The 22,254-nt window shown below is 40.8% G+C and overlaps 1 protein-coding gene across 3 annotated transcripts in view; it reads left to right on the forward strand.

Moving 5' to 3' along the window:
• The window catches only part of Cad89D (cadherin-89D), a 112,424-nt gene that overhangs the window by 57,596 nt on the left and 32,574 nt on the right, over window positions 1-22,254 (forward strand). The gene's annotated exons all lie outside the window — the stretch shown is intronic.

Genomic DNA, 22,254 nt, shown 5'->3' on the forward strand with positions numbered 1-22,254 from the left:
AATTGGCAACCATAGTAGGCCACCGCTGACTGTTTTTTCGACTATGTTTTGAATCTCGGCATCCAGCGGGGTTAACGTGCCAACCAATCAATGGGAGTCTGTCGAATTCGGATGTGTATTTTATAACTCGTTTTCCGCCACTGTTTATCGGCAAATGTGTTGTCGTTTATTCGATTTCCCGCACCTCCCAGCAACATAACAGAGCGGATGATTGAAAGTGTACAATTAGTAGCTTTTCAATACCAATCAAGAGCAGCCCAGTTCCTCTTCGATTGTGTAACATTTTGTTTCTGGCGCTGAGAAAATGGAACACCATAAATCACCATCGATAACGCTAATTAAACTCGAAGCAATCAAATGCCATAAATCACACCCAGTACAGCGTCCATTACTCACTCACCCATCCACACACACTCACGTGTAAAAGTATGCATTGGGTTGTTCAACCTGTTTGGTTGGTCGGTCGGTCGGCGCCTACTTTGCATCTCACCCCTTTTTCAACAAAAGGAAAATTAATTACAATTTAGTTTACATTAACCTTTCCAACTACTCATCCATCATATTTTCGCGAATTCAGGTAGCTAGCCGCGGTGTGGATCGGATCCGGAATCCGTGACCAAAACAATTTAACATATACGGGTTCGTTGTTTTACTTTTTTTTCTGGGTCATTCGCCCAAAAACTAAAGCGGGCAAACTAATTTACATTGAGATTATACCCTGATTTGAGATTTTTTTTTTATTAAATTTACTATACACGATCGATTTGATAGAATCTCAATTAGATTTTTGACAGCTATAATTTACAAGTAACTGAGTTGTATCAGGCGATAAATGTGATAAAAGTGTTTTTATATTTAAAATAAAATTTAAATAGGTATTTAAATTGTATGATGAATTGCGATTGTCTCAATGCTAGGCTGATAAAATGTTATTTTTTTTATTATTCGAATGAACTGACAGTTGAATAACAAAGCAATCCATTATTTCGTAGGCACATCAAGAGGCACAGCGTCATAAGAGTCAAAAGCCCATCGAAGTTCGCCATATTTTTCAAGTGAAGGCTATGATAGTCAATCAGAAACAGAATGTGCTTCCGTAAAGGCCCGACATTTAGGCACTTAGTCCACACATTCGGACAGTTTTAAAAGTTTATTATCAATACCTACCATGCTCAAAATAGCAGATTAAATTTATTTATTATGTTGCAAAGAAGAAGAAATTTTTAATAAAAAAAAACAAGTATTTGGATAAGGTATTAATTAATGAGTTAATCGTTTTTTTTTCATTCAAATTTACACGATTTTTCACGAAAGTTTCTACCAAAATCTCCCAGAAGTTGCTGCCAACTTGCCCTGGAAGATTCTCCCATCTTTCCCCGTAAGTTTCTTTCATGTTTCTGCAGAAATTTATTGTAATATTCCGTGGAAGTTTATTCAATCCTTTTCAGACTTCAACCAGAAGTCCTTCTGGCTTCTTGGAAATGGAATTTGTTTTCTACCGCTAATTGAAGCTTCTACCGACTTCCTACGGAAGACTTTTCGGAAATCTCCGGGTACTTACTTCTAAATTCCGACTTCCGCGGGAATTTTATTCAGGGTTCCCCCGGAAATCGCTTCAACTTTATGTCACCTTGCCTCGAAAGGTTCTAGCAGCTTCTTTGGAAGTTTGTTCCGACTTTCCTCTAGAATTATCTTTTTCACAAGAAGTTCTCTTAGCTATTTTTTGACGTAGGACTACGTCTGTGATTTATATATGGGGGTACACTTTGTGAAAACCGAAAATGGAACATGTAACAAAATTATGAAAGATTTTGATCGTTAATAACTCAGCTGCCTCTGGACCTATTTCAATAATTTTATCACCAATTGATCAGAAAGATTCCTACGCATAAGACTTTATCATTTTTCCGAATGTCACTACTGAAAATTGCACGAATGTACAACTGTAAAATTATCACCGATTGCCTGCGAAAAGCGATTTCCCTAACACAGATTTCAAAGTTGAATTTCATCCGGTCTCACCAAACGGCGTTTATTCAATCAGCGTGTGGTAAGTGGTGGTGTTCTCCAGTACACAACGAAAGGCTCCCCCCAAGCAGCTAGCTATCAAGGCTGGCCTCAACCGTTGATCGGATTCAGCTCCAATCACCGTGTGTGGTGGTCATCAATCGGGTCACCATAAAATAGAGTAAGACCTCCTCTACCCGACGATAATGTTGGTTTGCGTGGGCGTGCCTTGAATTTCTAAAAATCATCGAGAGAAGTCATTGTTTACAAAACTTGCTACGCCTAATTCCAGCTCTATCTAGATATGTTTAAGTCTAACATACCATGTACTTTAAGGTAACATTGGGGGTGCAATTTCAAAAACAAAATCGGTCGCGGCATAAATTTTAATTCTTAACACATCAATCGATAGGAATTTTTTCACGAATCTGTTAAAATTAAGACTTTATCATTTTTCAAAATGTCACTATTGAAAATTGCACGTTGCTATGATAGTTAAAATTATTACCGATTGCCTGCGAAAAGCGATTTCCCTAACACAGATTTCAAAGTTGAATTCCATCCGCTCTTACCAAACGGTGTTTATTCAATCACCGCGTGATGAGTGGTGGTGTTGAGTTCACAACGTAAAGCTGCCTGTAAGCAGCGAGCTGCAGCCCACATGACCATCCATAGAAGAAGGAAGAAGCCGCACAGCTATTGGTCGGATTCAGTAGCTCTTCGTGAGTTGCTGTGGGCCATCTATGTCAAGTGCGTAAACAGAGAGAACTCTGCTCAAATTCCTATTCCTACACAAAATACAAGCTCCTACTGCAGTTAACAAATAATATTTATTACATAAGACCACGTAGTCCTACGCCACCATTGCGTACAACCCCATAGGGTTGTATAGGGTTGTAGTTTTTTTTCGGAAATTACTTTTGACTTTTTTGGAATTTTCCTCCAGAATGATTCCCCCGGAAGTTTCCATCTGGTGAGGTTTTTCTGATTTTCACATGTTAATCAAATAAGTAACTTTCCCGGATGGTGTGGTCTATGTTATGTTATGTTATGTTATGTTAGTGAAAATGTATGTTTAGTATACTTTTCTAAAGTTATCGCCTGTAAGTCATGTAATTAATTGTTTTGGAAAATACTTAGAAGATGATAAAATTTGTGAAAAAATCTACGGGAATGTTGCACATAAATGAATAACAGTCATAAAAGAGAACTGCTGGGAATTAAGTTTTGGGTGCTTCAAAAGGAACTAGTCCAAAGTTCCTGAGAAACTTGTGGAATGTTGTGGGGAACTTGTGGAATGTTGTGGGGAACTTGTCGGAAGTTCCTGGCGAACTTGTTGGAAGTTCCTGGCGAACTTGTTGGAAGTTCCTGGGGAACTTGTCGGAAGCTCCTGGAGAACTTATCGGAAGTTCCTGGGGAACTTGTTGGAAGTTCCTGGGGAGCTTGTCGGAAGCTCCTGAGGAACTTGTCGGAAGTTCCTGGGGAATTTGTTGGAAGTTCCCCAGGAACTTGTCGGAAGTTCCTGGGGAACTTGTCGGAACTTCCTGGAGAACTAGTCGGATGTTCTTGGGGAACTTGCCGAAAGCTCTTGGGGAACTTGTTGGAACTTCCTGGAGAACTAGTCGGATGTTCTTGGGGAACTTGTCGGAAGTTCCTGGTGAACTTGTCGGAAGTTCCTGGTGAACTTGTCGGATGTTCCTGGGGAACTTATCGGAAGTTCCTTGTGAACTTGTCGGAAGTTCCTGGGGAACTTGTCGGAAGTTCCTGGGGAACTTGTCGGAAGTTCCTGGGGAACTTGTCGGAAGTTCCTGGGGAACTTGTTGGAAGTTCCTGGGGAACTTGTCGGAAGTTCCTGGGGAACTTGTCGGAAGTTCCTGGGGAACTTGTCGGAAGTTCCTGGAGAACTTGTCGGAAGTTCCTGGTGAATTTGTCGGAAGTTCCTGGGGAACTTGTTGGATATTTCTGGGGAACTTGTCGGAAGTTTCTGGGGAACTTGTCGGAAGTTCCTGGGGAACTTTTCGGAAGTTTCTGGGGAATTTGTCGGAAGTTCCTGGGGAACTTGTCAGAAGTTCATGGGGAACTGGTCGGAAGTTCCTGAGGAACTGGTCGGAAGTTCCTGGGGAACTTTTCGGAAGGTCCTGAGGAACTTTTCGGTAGGTCCTGGGGAACTTGTCGTAAGTTCCTGGGGAACAGGTCGGAATTTCCAGGGGAACTTGTCGGAAGTTCCTGGGCAACTTGTCGGAAGTTCTTGGGGAACTTGTCGGAAGTTCCTGGGAAACTTGTCGGTAGTTTTTGGGGAACTGGTTGGAAGTTCCTGGGCAACTTGTCGGAAGTTCTTGGGGAACTTGTCGGAAGTTCCTGGGAAACTTGTCGGAAGTTCTTGGGCAACTTGTTGGATGTTCTTGGGGAGCTTGTCGGAAGTTCTTGGGGAACTGGTTGGAAGTTCCTGGGGAACTTGTTGAAAGTTCCTGGGGAACTTGTCGGAAGTTCCTGGTGAACTTGTCGGAAGTTCCTGGGGAACTTGTTGGAAGTTCCTGGGAAACTTGTCAGAAGTTCCTGGGGAACTTGTCGAATGTTCCTGGGGACATTTTCGGAAGTTCATGGGGAACTTTTCGGAAGTTCCTGGGAAACTTTTCGAATGTTCCTGGGGACATTTTCGGAAGTTCATGGGGAACTTGTCGGAAGTTCCTGGGGAACTTGTCGGAAGTTCCTGGGGAACTTGTCGGAAGTTCCTGGGGAACTTGTCGGAAGTTCCTGGGGAACTTGTCGAAAAGCTCCTGGGGAACTTGTCGAAAGTTCCTGGGGAACTTGTCGGAAGTTCCTGGGGAACTTGTCGGAAGTTCCTGGGGAGCTTTTCGGAAGTTCTTGGAGAACTTGTCGGAAGTTCCTGGGGAACTTGTTGAAAGTTTTAAAGAATAGAAGTTCCGTTATCTTATCCGGGGTACTTCACATAATTTCCAGGGGACTTCCAGATATAATTTCCGATAATTACATCGTTCATTGGAAGTTTCATCAAAGTTTCCGTTCCAACAAACTTCCCTCAGAAGTTCTTCTGGCTTGAAAATTATTTTTCATTTCTGCCGGAAGTTCCTTCTGACTTCCCATGGAAGACTCTTCTGAATTCTTCTGAACATTTCTTTGGGCTTCCCCAGAAGTCCTTCTGTGGCTGCCTTCGCATGTGTCTTATCACTCCCTGAAATTCCTTTCAACTTTTCCTGAAAGAGTCTTTCAACTTCCTTCGGAAATTTATAACAGCTTGCTCCGAGTGCGTCTACCAGTTTCACATGGAATGATGTAAATAGGGCTTGAAATTATCCAATTGGTTAAAAACCATTCAAATTTTCTTAAGCTGGCCAAACTGCCCCGCTTTCCTCCAAGTAATTTTCTTGACCAAGTTCTTAGAATTCCTATTACCATCGCTGCACTCCTGCGAAGTTCTTTGGACTTTTTAGAATTTCGTTGATTTTCTGTGAAAATTTTGGAGGCACTACAAAGTTTCCTGAATTTTAACGGAATTTCCTGATCTATTTTAAGTTCATTAAACGTAATGATTAATGAAGTTTAATTAAGACACGGTTTGTCAAAGTTTTATGAGGATCCCAATCAGGCATGGAAATTCATTTCCAATCATTTCATACATTCATTTGCCTCTAACTTTTTTCATCAACACCATTCCGCAAAATGATGTATAGAGCTTTTGTAGGTTTTGTTATTAGCTACAAGTTTTGCTCATAACTCAAATCTGTATCTCTTACACACCACGAACTAGAGCGGGTAGAACTTGTGACTATTTTTCAGTGAATGTAAAATACATTCACTGAAAAATCACTGAAAAACAGTAGTGGCTTCTGATCGCTCTGGTTCGTCATGCATAAGAGATACGGATTTGACTTGCTAACAAAAGGAATGTTGCGGAATGCTGTTGAAGAAAAAATTAGAGGCAAATGAATGTAAATGAATGCACGAAATGAATGCAAATGATTTTCCATGCCTGATTCCAATTCATAGACTTCATATACCTTCAAGAACTTTTTTTTAAACTGTGTAGACATTTATTGAACTCCGTTCATGTTCTGAAAACAATCTAGAAGGGCAGCAATTCAGAACATTCAGTTAAGTTTATGAAAGCCCAGTAAACTGTGTAGCAGTTCATTAAGCTTCATTGAACTTCAGTGACATTCAGTTGAACATGAAACTTTAGATAATTTTGTAGAAGTTCAGATAACTTTGTAGAACATCATCAAATATTGCGAAAAATTAGCGAACTTTAAAGACATTTAGCGAATTTTGTAGAAACTCGAGGAGCTATGGTGAAGTTCAGTTATTTTCATTTAATCTTTTTAGAGATGTTCAACTCAGAGAGAATCGAATAAATTGGGGGTGCTTTGTAGAAATTCGAGTATACTTCATACAACTGGGAACCTTGCAAATGTTTGGCAAACGTCGTTGAATTTAAGGGAATTTTGTTTATCTCTAAAGAACTTAATAACAGTTCATTTAGCTTCAGTGTTCCGAAAAGTTTGATGGACATAAAATATCATTTGGCAATTTCGAAGAAATTCTGAAAATTTTAAAGAACTTCGAGACCTTTTGAAGAGCTGCAGAAACTTCGTAGAATTTAAGCGAATTACGTAGATACTCCAGGTAATTTGTAAAACTTCATAGCATTTCTTTAGATTTTTTTAAATTCAGCCAACATTGTAGAAGCTCAGCAAACTTTGTAGAAGTTTGTAACAAGCGTGGAAGCTCAACAAAAACGAACCTTGCTTCCGCGCCAGACAGCAAAGCTGCCGCAAAGCCGCAATGTGACGAATGCCCGATTAGACTGCTGGTAGGATCACTTCCGAACACCTAGAACACGTGCAACCAAATATCCAACAAACTAGTCCAGAATTCTAAGTGAAATCATTAAATACGAGTAATACGACAGCCCCATAAAGTTTAAAATTTTATAGCATACATTCTCGATCAGTCTAGTCAAGACGCATAATACGTTCGCCTGCGTTTATACTTCTCAGCCTAACACGTCTAGTCTAATTGGATTAATTTCCTCTTCGTTTATTGTCTTATAATCTAGTACATCACCTGAATGAACGGGTTTTTCCGGCGGCTTATGAACCGTAGGTGGCTGGTGACACTCGATGACTCCGGAGGTGTAGCGTTGCGTACCGGTACGATGCGACGAGACGATGAACACTATGTTGAGAAGTATCGGTGCGATAGATGCGATGAACTCGCCTCCCCGTGTGCTTTATGCTGGCAGCGGGCGGTGCTTGACGGTCGAAGTACAGCAGGTGACCGTTTTCTCGACCGCTAATATTCTCGGCGGTGTATAAGGACGTTTACTAGGTCCTCGTATGCCGTTTTCGAGAAGGGAAGCACGGATTGAAAGCGTGACGTCACTGGATACCTTCAGTATCGTACGGTAGTATGACGGACCGAATGGTGGAATACAGGGGAACCGCAATTTTCCGTACCGATGGCGTGCTTCCGGGGATGTAACGATCTTCTCTCACGGTGGTCGTATGGAAATGACGGGTATACGACGTGACCGTTCCCTGACGGTACTCTCCGGCTTTCTAGGGTGGGATCTCGCCCGTGGTGACTTCCGGCGGCAAACCAGGTTATGCCCTAACCGGCGACCTTCGTTTGAAGGAAATCTTCAAACGACAAATGTACTTTAAAATCTAACACTTGGTAGAAATTGTATCAAAAGAATTTTTTTTTTTTTGCTGTATTAGAGAGATTTTCAGCCTTGGGCGACATCAAAAGAATTACCTGATAAACGTTTTGCACTACTCGCAGAGGTATCTTTGGCATTTAATTGTTCACACTAATTTCTTGCCTTTAATTTCTGGCTAGAAAAATTATTACAATTTTTAGGTTTTGTAAAATTGATATCAGGTTATTTAAACTCACTTAATCGTTTCAATTTTGTTCACACAATTAATTACTATTTAATATACAATTGATTGTTCTTTTCTCACCACGTATTTTTTTCTATATCCACTTACACCCTTTCTATCGAAATGATCAAACCGGACTGAGAACGATGCTACGAACTTTTTTCCCCAAACCCCTTTTGGTTTCTATTGTACATTCTACCGCGAGGACGTGTTCGTTTTTTATTGGTTGAATGTAACCCCATATGAACGTCATGAATTTTTTTTAGCTTGTCGCTACTCGCTACCAACGTGCTCGAGGGGACTTGTCATATTGTAATTCTGTACATTTAAATTTAAATTTAAATTATATTTATATCATTGTAAATACATTTTTGTAACCCCGTTACAAGTTTAGCATCCTTTTCAGAATTGCATGCTTTGATTTGAGAACTTACTGGAAGTTTTGGGATCTTTGTTTTGCTCAGGTCTTTAGAAAAAAATGTAGAATAGGTTCCTGAACTACGTGATCTAATTTGATATAATTGAGAAAATGGAACTTGGAAGTGATGAAAGCTTGTAGAAAATGAGAAAATTTTCACCAAGTAAAAGTAAGGAAACTTTGTAGACATTCAAGAATCATCAGAGCAATTTTCCGGACCCTAAGAATTTTTGTTTGTTGGCAGATGACACCTTCGCCTAATTGTATTGTATAATGAACAAGAATTCTCGGCGCTGTAATGTTCGTTCGATTGGGCCTACTAAATTAAAGTAATTTAGAGTAAGAGGTATCCAAGACACGACCGTAGATTTTACGTAGGATTACGTGCTCGGTATCAATATTCGGCGACTGTGCTAGGGAAACCACTTTTTATCATTATTGAAACGCCTCGTTTTTGATGGCAAAATTACGCACTTTCGTGCTCAAAACTCACAGAATTTTTAGTTTATTCAATAGATAATAAAAATAGCAAAAACTTGATTGGAGGACTTTCTTGCTAAAATTTTCATATCATATAAATTCGAGTTTTTTTTTGCATTTTTTCTAGCATCCTGGAAAAAACCTTACCTTAGTTTGAAGTGTTTCTGGTTAATTGACAAGGTCTTGTGATACTCGGTCATTGCGAAAATTTTGATGTACCACTTCAACATTATCAAAGAGCTTTGCGGATGATGTGGCTGGCAGCAAACGGTCACGCTATGTCTGAAGGCACTTTTTTTGCAACATTCATGTACCTCAGATTTTCCTTGACAGGATGTTAGTTTTGATCCTAACAATCAAATCTGTGATGGTTTTAAAATATTTCATCTTGGGTTTTTTGAGAAAAAGTGTTTTGAAGTTTACAAAGCCGATTATGAAGGCGTATATGGACTATTGACGATACAAAACTATTACGAATTGAACAAATGCAGTTAAACAATGTTCAAATGATGATTGAATTAATCTAAATGGCATTAAAGAGTTCTCTTTGACTCTCAAGTAAGATCCGTATTGATTATGTTGACTTTGACCAAAATCAATTAATAATTGTTGCTAGAACAACCTTAATTAATTTCTCTTCCCTCATAAGAGTAGAAGAGAAAGAAACGAGCAGGGCAGTCTGAGGCAGCCACGTAATATAGTAGGCATTGATTTTCGTCCTGTTTCGAGTGTTTTTGTTTTTATTGGAGATAACGTGTAGAAAATCTGGAAAAATGTTAAAAATAAAATTTGCTTTGATTTTAAAAAAAATAGATATGTTTGGCTCAATGGCGAGATCGAAAATAAATTCTGGCAATCATGACGAATTGGTTTGAAAATCGTCTAACCGATAATACAGGAATGAAACTCACATGAGGTCACTCTTGCCCAGTGAGTTTAGGTAGTCCTAACCTTGAATTACTACAGAATTGCTAGAGCTGCATTGCAATTCCCATATTTTGAATAAGAAAACATTCAGGAAGGTTCAGCGACTTTCTAGGAAATTATGCGAACTATAGGGAACTGTAGTGAATTTTTGGAAAGTTCGGCAGACTATTAATAAGTTCCTCCAAAGAAGCAGAGAAATTCAACAACTTTCAGAGAAGTTCATTGAACTTCAGGAAAGACTTCAGGAAAATTCTTCAAACTTTAAAAGTGTGCTTCGCTCTCCAGACCTGCCAACTTCAGGGACATTTTGTGAGCTTCAGGGGAGTTCAATGCCATCCTGGTAAGTTCTACGAACTTCAAGAGTGTTCTGTGAACTATAGCAACATTATATGAATTTCAATGATGTGCTGCAAACAGTTCTTTAATTGTGAGGAAATTTTTGCAACCTTTAGGATGGTCTGTGAACCACAGGAAAATTTAATAACATTAGGAAAGTACTATGAATTTTGAAAAATATCTGTGAATTTCAGGAAAAAAAAACAAGAACATCAAAGAACATCAAGAAAGTTAGAAGAATTTCATCGAAGTTCAACGAAATCAAGGAAAAACATATGAACAGGGATTTGAATTTGAATGTTACTTCTATAAGCTGTCTCATCGGGTCGTTGGTGGAACAACTCCCACTCCATGTCTTAGAAAACAGGTATAATATTGAGAATTTGTTGCAATATATCTTTCTCTTTTACGCTTCCTTTATGAAATGTGATCGAGGGCATGAGCAGGGTGGAAGAGCGTAAACATGAGAGTTTTCCACCTAAAAAATTGTGAGTACTGGTCACGCATGTTACATTGCCATTTAACGGTATAAAAAGGGAGCAGTTTATGAAAATTGAGGTTCATAAATGTTCAGAAGACCAAACTCGACAGTCAAAGTTGTGCGGGTGTGTAGTTATTTGTAAGATAAAAACGCCACAGAAAAAAAATTGATAAAAAATTTCAAATTATGTCGGACGCAGGTTTCAGAATTCAGACTTCAGAATCTCTCCAAATTGGCAGATGAAAGTAAGCATCACTTTGTTGCCAAAAGCATTAGATAGTTAGCAGGCAAAAAACTAGTCTAGGTTAGTTTTTCAAACGTCGCAGCAAGACCAATGCGTTTAAATTTGAAACAGTCAGGAAACAAATCTAAGATTTCTCACGAAGATTTTCTCAGTTTTAAGAAAGATCTTAAGCTGAGTGTTAATAAGGTCAGTATGTAACAGTTATCTTTATAACTTTGTATTTTACATGACTTTAAACTATACTTTTGTTATATTACAGACGCTAAAACTGGCTAAATGTATGATACATACCGGCCGTCAAACTATCCAGCCGGGCCTCAAATCAGCTATGATGAAAGACAACGCGGCCAAGAATGATCCCAATAACGCAATATGGTGGCTGCCGCAAATGCGACTCAGCATACGCAATTTGGATTCACTGGTCGCCATTGTAGGTGCTTGAAAAACGCCATTACCTGATAATCGTGCAGTTTTTGAAGGATGCAATTTTAATCATCAGCTAATGAAAAACAACACATCATTGATTTTTCGATATATTGTGTAAAAAAGCCTAAATTTTTAAAGAAAAATATAAAAACACATTGCACCCTCTATCTACAAACCATGAAAACCATAATAAACGAATACAATCAATGTTTTCAAATATAAAATCCCAATTTTTTTATATCATTATATTGCATTATTATAAAGTACTTTAAATTACCTTTCATTTGATATTTTGATCTTTAAAATTGGCCCAGTTGTTCAAAAGCTATAAATTTTTTTAAAAAGTTATTTTTGAAAAAAATAAAAAATAAAAGTTTTTTTGGACTACCTTAACGTTGAAATAGTCACCCTAATGACAAAATGAAAAAAATATATTACGATAAGGTTCAAAACTATCATTTCCTACCAAATTCTGAGAACCACTATATCGTTTTGCAATGGAATGGCTCAATAATAGTAAATTTAGAGACTAAACCATTGTTTTAATTATTTTATTAATTTAAACATTCTGAGATCATGACATTGTTACGATATCTGACGATACCAAAGAGGGAATCTTACTGTATCATTGAAACTTAGTGTTTTGACAACTCCCCTCCCCTTTTGAATCATTTTCAGCTGAATTTGTTTCGATCTGTAACAGTTTTGTATCATCAATAGTCCGTATATGCCTTTGTGAACAGCTATGTAAACTTCAAAACACTTTTTCTCAAAAAACCCAAGATGAAATATTTTAAAATCTTCGCAGATTTGATTGTTAGGATCAAAACTAACTTCCTGTGAAGATAAAACTGAGGTACATGAATGTTGCAAAAAAAAGTGCCTTCAGACATAGCGTGCGGTAAATGAAAATTAACTCCTAAACAACAATCATTTATGGTGGTCCTGAAAAAAACCGTTTTGTCGTGATGGTTGAGTAATGCTGAGCTATTGGGGGGATAAAAATGGATGAGACTGGTGAGGTGTATGTTGTTTGGAACGAGGGTGACGTGCGTGGCATAGATGGCTCACAGCGTCTCACGACGAGCAACTGAATCCGATCAGTAGCGGTGCGGATTGTTCCTCCTTCTTCGGTGATTCGAGGGCTCTTGAGGGCAGCCTTGATAGCTAGCTGCTTGCGGGGGAGCTTTTCGTTGTGTGCTGGAGAAAAATGTACAACGCCATTCGCCAAAAGCACTGCTGCTGCTGATGATGATGACGACCGGACACCACCACTCACCATACGCGGTGATTGAATAAGCACCGTTCGGCGAGACCGGATGGAATTTGATTTTGAAATCTGTGTTAGGGAAAGCGCTTTTGCAGGCAATCGGTGATCATTTTAATCAACATTGCAATATTTGTACAATTTTCAAAAGTGACCTATTGAATATTGATGAAGTGTTCATTTTAACAGTTTTGTTCAAAAATTTCCAATCGATTGGCTTGTTTAGAATTAAAATCCATCCGCTATTGACAGAGTTGTAAGAGGTCAAAATCTGACCACTCTTCGTAACGCGGTCGATTATGTTGCCAATATGTTGCCGAAAAACGTAATCCTGCGTCAAAAAGAGGTATGAGAAAATTACCGGCGGCGACGGCGAGGTGAGGCGGCGCACTGGTCTAAATATTTTAAAATTTACTGATTCAATTTTATTCATCATGACTCTACATTTCTAAATTGAGCATTTCAACTTGATTTTTGGCACATCTGCCTGTTTTTTTTATGGAGTAGTTTTTGAAATTATATTGAGTTTAATATTGGGCATAAGAACATTTCAAGACGAGGCTCGGTAGCTTAGTGGATATCGTTTCTGCTTCCAGAGCAGTAGGTCGGGAGTTCAATCCCAGGCCCGTCCCTTTCCTCGTATTTGCACTATGCCTAATTCTCTATCCTCATTAAAATTTAAATTCTGCTCTACATATTTAATAAACAATTCTGCTTTACCTCTACCGATCGCATAACTTACCACAGGTGAATCCAAATCAAACTTCTCCTTCCCAAAAAGACCGAAATAGCTTGAATAAGTGAACTTGCTAATTGAAGATGGATAAGCTAATCCCATGCGCCATCTATGTGGTTCTCTGCAATTCCAGTAGTTCTGATCAGAAACGGAGTAGCAACCTACGATATCCACGGCCCCTGGGCATAAGAACATTTTCCCTTTTTAAATATGTTCTGGTCTGGAAATCATCAATGTTTTTCACAAAATTTTTGATAAACTTAAACATATCATCCGTCTCAAAACAAACAACACCTTCACCATCACCAATTCGGTTGTCATGGTACTTAGTCTTTAACAAGCATAGTTATGAACTGGTGTTCCCATGATTATCTAATCTACATAGTTTCATAATTATAAGCTTATTTTGCGCTGCAGCTGGTTGTTTATTTTCATAAGATCTCTACGATGTTAGCTGATAGTCAGGATATCGAACACTGATAAGTGTAGGAATTTTGTAAATAATTTAATTTAATTTGAAGCTGAGTGAAGAGTTGAGACATTTTTATTCGGTTTACAAAATCCAGTTTAATTAGGTGTCCTTTTTGCATTTAAAAAATCAATTTGATGATCCAAACCTGCACAAACAAAAAATCGCTTTATGACATTCACATTTAAATAAGACCGCCGAATCCACTTTCTAAGCTCGCTGAATATTCATGAAGCCAATGAATTTTAAGTCAAACTTTGAAAAGCACTTAAACACACCTCATTTCGATCGTTCCGATTCAAAACCATGCAAATCATTCCGCTTACAAACTGGCCCAATCATTGGTTACATAACTAATTGACCACCTAAAAACCATTTTACTCCCTCTTACGCGCAAAAGAATAATCACTCTTCAACCGAGCAAAACTCAAACCCCATCCTCCAATTAGCATTTTCATAATGATATGAAAATAAGAAGAGCATCCTTCACTTCACCGGCAGCAATCGAAACCGAAACTAATTGGCTAATTTTACGATTTTTTCATCGCCCATAAACTAACCGCCGGCACCCCCGGCTCATAATCCACCTGCACACAATAATCACGATAATAGAAGCACTCACCTCGTCTTTTAACGAACTCCGCGTCGCGTCGTCGACATCGTCGCCGTTGCCATCTTTAACGGTCTCCGGCAGCCGCGTTTCGATTCGCGAAAATATCCGTAATAAAGTAACATTTCCGAATCGAGAAAACAATAGAGCACCACCCGAAGCCGGTTTGGAGAAATTTCCTGTCCGAAGCGAACGAAAACAATGGCCCTAACCTCTTCCGAATTTGTTTGGAGCTCTCCACCAAGGCAGAGGCCGGAAAACAATCGCAGCAGGCCAGGCGCGCGCGACTCGCAAATTAAGTGGCTTGCGAGATTTTTCACTCGTTTTGCCTTCTGCTGCTGCTGCTCCAACGAAAGTGAAATCCCATCTGGTCGCCTCGAACGCAACGGCCTGAATCAAATTAAGATGGCGACGCCTAACGACCTTAACCCCCCGGAGGAAACCGAATTAACGGTGGAAACTCTAAAAGTGAATTTTGCGTGAGCACTTTAAGATTTTCAGACGTCGTCGGTTAATTACCTTTCCATACCGCGCACCTCCGCCAGTTATGCTGCACTATGAGAACAGACTAAGAGACGAAAATGCCAGCATGGAGATAAATATCACTGGATGTCACTTTTCATTAAATTGCTCGTCTCCCGTAGGTGGCATGATGCGGAAGGGGGGGGGGGGAGGGGGTACGAAAGTAGTTCAAAATTCAGCCCATGGCATGCTGCGGCTGCGACTGTTTGCGCTATCACTATTGTTTAGAAACACTGCTACCACCGCCACGATTCCATTATCAGTTTGCCCGGTGAGAGACGACGACATAGTAGGCTTCTTGGATTCTCACCATAAATCATAAATATTCATTGCTCGTTTTTCCACACCGTTTTTCTTTTCCTTTCTCGCTCAGGTATAGGTTATTTTTGCTTTCTACTAAATGTGATGTATGTGCAGAGGTCAAACACAATAAAAGAAATTTTCACCCCGCAGGCCTTCGACCGGGGCGTTATTGTTGGAGTATGAGGATTGTATGACGTACTCTGCAAATGGGATTCTTCGACTGTTGATGGAACGTTCATTTGTATAGGTAGGGGAGAACAGTCCATAGTGCATCCCCGGGGGTAAAACGGCCCGGCGCGGATTTTCGTTGCTTTCTCAATTCTGGGATCTTATGTGCCAGAATGCTAGTTCAAGTATTGCTGCTCGTTGAATTCACGAACTGACAATCGGAAAGCTATGACAAACAGCGCAAAGCCATTTTACCCCAGGAGTGCTTTTTAGACCATTCTACCCTACTCATGTGGGGTATCTGAAGCATGTATGGTGATGAGTTATTGTTTCGCAAGGTAACTTTATTAACCCTTTCGGATCGTTGGATAAAAGTTGGAAGGATTCAGTTTGCATTTTAGAGATTTCGTATGGATTGGAAAAAACCTTTTAACAGTCAACTCTCCCTCACTCAATTTTGTCCATACAAATTTTCAAAATTAACCTCCGTAGCTCAAAATTCTCCCTAACACGAGGGTTCCATAGATATCAAGTAAGTGACACTTAACTGTACCAGAAGTGTACAAGCTACAAGTGCTTTGTAAATTCATTCCTTTATTTAACGTCGGTCTCAAGTAACCATATAGTCGCAATATAGCTCGTATACCTATACTTATTTTGCTTGAGTATGGTTAATAAGGGAATCCGATGAAAACATCACCGCAATCTAGTGCCAATCACCGACGGACATCGATTGCCATCCATTGACCGCAATCGAATGTGCAGGAAGGCAGCTTCCACACCTGCGTAGGATATCGCACCCATTCAACACACATGGGCTGGGACCAACGGCTTTACTTCCCTTCCGAAAGAAGACGTGACCAGAGATTTTTATGCCTCAGAAAAATCCCACCGACCTCGGCTGGGATTGAACCCAGACCCATTGGGGTGTTAGAAAGCAGTCACGCTTACCACTACGCCACCGGCTCAGTGCTTTGTAAATGTTTCTTAAAAATATTTGCCCACCTATAACTCAGGCAGATCCGTACTTAGGATTTTTGTTTAAGTGGTGAACTCTAAGTTTTGCGCCCCTCTCCCTGGCTCTTTCACTTTTACGATGACCTCATCACATTCCATAAAGTTGAAGTAAAAGAAAAAAAAAAAGATATCGCAACAAATTCTCACATGTTTTCCCTGACATGAAGTGGGAGTTATTCAGCTTAGGGTTGCCAGGTGTGTTTAGGAAAAATCTTCATCGAGATCGACGAGATGTCTTCGCATGTCTTTTCCGCTATAGCAAAACTGAGACTTCCCAGAAGTTCAGAGAAGTCAAGGGCATTTTATTTCAGAGAACTTCGTAGAAGATCGGTGAACTTCTTGAAAGTAAAAGAATCGTTGTTAGGATTTCAAGGAATTTCATTGATCTTCAAGAAACACCGTAGAATTTTCAAAAAATTCGTAGACATTGATCGAACTGGTCAGGAAACTTCAAATAAATTTTATAAAAGTACAGTAAACTTTATAGAAGCTCAGTGAAATTCATAAAACTTCAGAGAATATTGTAGATCTTCAGAAAAAATTTAAATCAGAACTTTTTAGAAAAAAAAATCAGGAAAGTATAATACGAATTCGGGGAACTTAGTAGAGCTTAAGGTGAAAGTTAATGCTTTTCCGTTGATACTGACTCCGCACCCGTTCGAACCACACCCAAATTCAAAATGCATCAATACCAACAAGCATTGCAAATTCGCAAAATGGGCAGTATTGAAATTTTGACAAATACAAAATTATTGTAAAGTTATAATAATTCTACTACTGAAATGACAATTTCAATTCCAAGATTCCAAGGACAGGAAAGTCCTACTGAAGTTCAGGGAAGTCTTGGCGTAGTTCAGGGAAGGCCTGCCGAACTTCAGGAAAGTCCTGCCAAAGCTCAGGGAAGTCCTGCCGTAGTTCAGGGAAATTCTGCCATTTCAATTCTTGGAAATCAGGGTTGTCCTGATGAAGTTCAGAGAAGTCCTGCCGAAGTTCAGGGACGGCCTGTCGAAGGTCCGGGAAGTCTTGCTGAACTTCAGGGAAGTCCTGCCGAACTTCAGAGAAGTCCTGCTGAAGTTCAGAGAAAACCTGCCGAAGTTCATGCAACTATTGCCGAAGTTCAGAGAAGTCCTGTCGAAGTTCATGCAACTATTGCCGAAGTTCAGGGAAGTCCTGTTGAAGTTCAGAGAAGTTCTGCCATTTCAATTCTTGGAAATCAGGGAAGTCCTGCCAAAGTTCAGAGAAGTCCAGCCGACGTTCAGAGAAAGCCTGCCAAAGCTCAGGGATGTTGTGCCGAAGTTCAGGGAAGTTTTGCTGATGTTCAGGAAAGTCCTACTGCAGTTCATGGAAGTCCTGCTGAAGTTCAGAGAAATTTTGCTGAAGTTCAGGGAAATTCTGCCGAAGTTCAGGGAAGCATTGCTGAAATTTAGGGAAGTCCTCCCAATGTTTCTGGAAGGCCTGCTGAACTTCAGGAAAGTCCTGCCAAAGTTCAGGGAAGTCCTACCAATGTTCAGGAAAGTCCTGCCAAAGATCAGGGAAGTCCTGCCAAAGTTCAGGACAGTCCTGCCAAAGCTCAGGGAAGTCCTTCCGTAGTTCAGCGTTGTCCTGCCGAAGTTCAGGGAAGTCCTGCCGCAGTTCAGAGAAAACCTGCTGAAGTTCAGAGAAAACCTGCCGAAGTTCATGCAACTATTGCCGAAGTTCAGGGAAGTCCTGTCGAAGTTCATACAACTATTGCCGAAGTTCAGGGAAGTCCTGTTGATGTTCAGAGAAGTTCTGCCATTTCAATTCTTGGAAATCAGGGAAGTCCTGTCAAAATTCAGAGAAGTCCAGCCGATGTTCACAGAAAGCCTGCCAAAGCTCAGGGATGTTGTGCCGAAGTTCAGGGAAGTTTTGCTGATGTTCAGGAAAGTCCTACTGCAGTTCATGGAAGTCCTGCTGAAGTTCAGAGAAATTTTGCTGAAGTTCAGGGAAATTCTGCCGAAGTTCAGGGAAGCATTGCTGAAATTTAGGGAAGTCCTGCCAATGTTTCTGGTAGGCCTGCTGAACTTCAGGAAAGTCCTGCCAAAGTTCAGGGAAGTCCTACCAATGTTCAGGAAAGTCCTGCCAAAGATCAGGGAAGTCCTGCCAAAGTTCAGGACAGTCCTGCCAAAGCTCAGGGAAGTCCTTCCGTAGTTCAGCGTTGTCCTGCCGAAGTTCAGGGAAGTCCTGCCGTAGTTCAGCGAAGTCCTGCTGAAGTTCAGGGAAGTCCTGCCGCAGTTCAGAGAAAACCTGCTGAAGTTCAGAGAAAACCTGCCGAAGTTCATGCAACTATTGCCGAAGTTCAGGGAAGTCCTGTCGAAGTTCATACAACTATTGCCGAAGTTCAGGGAAGTCCTGTTGATGTTCAGAGAAGTTCTGCCATTTCAATTCTTGGAAATCAGGGAAGTCCTGCCAAAATTCAGAGAAGTCCAGCCGATGTTCACAGAAAGCCTGCCAAAGCTCAGGGATGTTGTGCCGAAGTTCAGGGAAGTTTTGCTGATGTTCAGGAAAGTCCTACTGCAGTTCATGGAAGTCCTGCTGAAGTTCAGAGAAATTTTGCTGAAGTTCAGGGAAATTCTGCCGAAGTTCAGGGAAGCATTGCTGAAATTTAGGGAAGTCCTGCCAATGTTTCTGGTAGGCCTGCTGAACTTCAGGAAAGTCCTGCCAAAGTTCAGGGAAGTCCTACCAATGTTCAGGAAAGTCCTGCCAAAGATCAGGGAAGTCCTGCCAAAGTTCAGGACAGTCCTGCCAAAGCTCAGGGAAGTCCTTCCGTAGTTCAGCGTTGTCCTGTCGAAGTTCAGGGAAGTCCTGCCATAGTTCAGCGAAGTCCTGCCGAAGTTCAGGGAAGTCCTGCCGCAGTTCAGAGAAGTCCGGCCATTTCAATTCTTGGAAATCAGGATTGTCCTGACGAAGTTCAGAGAAGTCCTGCCGAAGTTCAGGGACGGCCTTTCGAAGGTCCGGGAAGTCCTACTGAACTTCAGGGAAGTCCTGTTGATGTTCAGAGAAGTCCTGCTGAAGTTCATAGAAAACCTGCCGAAGTTCATGCAACTATTGCCGAAGTTCAGGGAAGTCCTTTCGAAGTTCATGCAACTATTGCCGAAGTTCAGGGAAGTCCTGTTGAAGTTCAGAGAAGTTCTGCCATTTCAATTCTTGGAAATCAGGGAAGTCCTGCCAAAGTTCAGAGAAGTCCAGCCGACGTTCAGAGAAAGCCTGCCAACGCTCAGGGATGTTGTGCCGAAGTTCAGGGAAGTTTTGCTGATGTTCAGGGAAGTTCTGCCGAGGTTCAGGGAAGTATTGCTGAAGTTCAGGGAAGTCCTACTGCAGTTCATGGAAGTCCTGCCGAAGTTCAGGGAAATTCTGCCGAAGTTCAGGGAAGCTTTGCTGAAATTTAGGGAAGTCCTGGAAGGCCTGCTGAACTTCAGGAAAGTCCTGCCAAAGTTCAGGGAAGTCCTACCAATGTTCAGGAAAGTCCTGCCAAAGATCAGGGAAGTCCTGCCAAAGTTCAGGACAGTCCAAAGTTCAGGACAGTTCCGTAGTTCAGCGTAGTCCTGCCGAAGCTCAGGGAAATCCTGCCGTAGTTCAGAGAAGTTCTGCCGAAGTTCAGGGAAGGCCTGTCGAAGGTCCGGGAAGTCCTGCAGAACTTCAAGGAAGTCCTGCCAAACTTCAGAGAAGTCCTGCTGAACTTCAGAGAAAGCCTGCCGAAGTTCATGCAACTATTGCCGAAGTTCAGGGAAGTCCTGTCGAAGTTCATGCAACTATTGCCGAAATTCAGGGAAGTCCTGAGAATTTCGAAGACATTCAAGGTGTTTTGTAAAAAATCGCGTAAACTTCGTAAAATTGGGATCTTCATGTTTGGGAAACTATGGTGAAGTTAAGGGAACTTTGTTTAATTTAAAGAAACTTCATAAAAGTTCAAAAATGTCCCAACCCATAATTTTCAGGCTGGCGGGTATGAAAATCTTTAAATCGATTTATCTCCGTAAATACGGCTCTAAATCGAGATTTGGAGGGTTTTAAGGTGTCAGTAAAAAAAAATCCCCAACAAAAATACCAAAAAAACAGTCCGAACCCATTATTTTCAGGCTGGCGGGTTTGAAAATCTTTAAATCGATTTATCTCCGTAAATACGGCTCTAATCGAGATTTGGAGGGTTTTTCGGTGTCAGTAAAACAAATCCAAAAAAAAATTCCCAACCCATTATTTTCAGGCTGGCGGGTATGAAAATCTTTAAATCGATTTATCTCCGTAAATACGGCTCTAATCGAGATTTGGAGGGTTTTTCGGTGTCAGTAAATAAAAATCCCAAAAAAATTTCCCAACCCATTATTTTCAGGCTAGCGGGTATGAAAATCTTTAAATCGATTTATCTCCGTAAATACGGCTCTAATCGAGATTTGGAGGGTTTTTCGGTGTCAGTTAAAAAATATCCCAAAAAAATTTCCCAACCCATAACAAATTGATTACCTTATCTCTAATCGTTGACGTGAAGAAAAATTGAAAATTAAAAAAATGTCCTCATCTATTTAGATTTGTGGAAACTGGAAACTTTTCAATAGAAATTGATGCTCGAAATAATTTTGAATTACTTCATCAAATCTAGTATTTTAATTTCAACAATTAGGTATATATTTATCGCCATAAATTCAACGTTTCGTTCGATTTAATTTGATTAACAGTTCCCAGCCAAACACCCACACCCGAAAGGGCACGTGGACCATTCAATCAGCGCCCACTAAGGGACTGCTCTCTGTTTTGATTGCGTACGACAAACCGTCTGCTGCTGCTTAGCAACCAGCTGGAAGTCGGGCACAAGCCCAAAAGCACAAGAACCATCCACCATACATTCATCCATTCCGTCCAGAGCCCACTTGCAGATCGAGGTGGGCTGAAGAAGCAAAAACAAACATCCCACTGTCCGCCCAGCCACCGCCGCCGACTGCTGTGATGATGAATTGAGTCAGTCCACAGTGGTAGAGCAGAGCAGAAAAAAAATACCTACTCACTCAAAACAAAAGCCTACTTCGCTGCTGGCTGGCTCGATAATGACGAAACGAGCAATGTTTTCACGCTTGGCGGTGTGTAGGAAAGCGGGCGCGTGAGAGCGGGTGGTTTTATCCATTGTTTGTGATCACGGTTGGAGCGTGAACTCTCGGTGAATTCTCACCCATCCAGTCAGCAGCAGCAGCAGAGAATCAATCCATTTAGCGAGTTGCAAACTCCGGGAGCGATAAGCCTTTTCCTGGCCTTGCGGAAAGCGAAAGTCTTCGTCTTTCATTGTTCGAAAATGAGAAGAGTTCTTGGCGGGTTAGTGACCGCCTTCCGGTTTTATGGGAAAATGATGCAACTCCCAAAACTGTCTGATTAATGATCACTTTTGGAAATATTACGATGGAATCTCACAACCATCTCTAGCCACTCGAAAAGAGGAGTCAAGTTCATCATCCGAGAAGACAGCACAAATTTTCATAAATCATCGTCGACTGCTTAAAAACGGGCCAACGGCCATCTGGCTGGAGTCATGAAAAGCAACGATAAACACCACCACCAGACGCTGCTTTTTTGTGGCCAACCGACGACGGTCTGATTAATTTTCCCAGTGATAAATTTAAAAATGCGGCGGTCTTTCTGCTCTAACACGTGGTTTATGGTCGCTTCCTATGCATTTCTAGTGAAGCGGAAGAACGGGGGGAATGACACTGACTCAGAGTGATGAGGGAAAAAAGGTGACAGTTAGCTCTTGCGTGCCCAAGGGGTGACGCGGTCAAGTAGGCTGGTTTTTTTTTTTCGAGTGAGAGCGTACTCCAGTTTTTGTTTGTAAGTGGAAATTTAGAAGTGCACGGTGGCAGGTAATTAACTTTCATTGGTACGAATCGTAAGTCATACACGGAAAGAGACTCCACTCGAGGGAAGACCTGCTTTCTT

Source organism: Ochlerotatus camptorhynchus, unplaced genomic scaffold (assembly GCF_037179485.1).
Source record: "Ochlerotatus camptorhynchus isolate MF236.1 unplaced genomic scaffold, CSIRO-AGI_Acam_v1.1 ptg000070l, whole genome shotgun sequence".
Classification (NCBI taxonomy): domain Eukaryota; kingdom Metazoa; phylum Arthropoda; class Insecta; order Diptera; family Culicidae; genus Ochlerotatus; species Ochlerotatus camptorhynchus.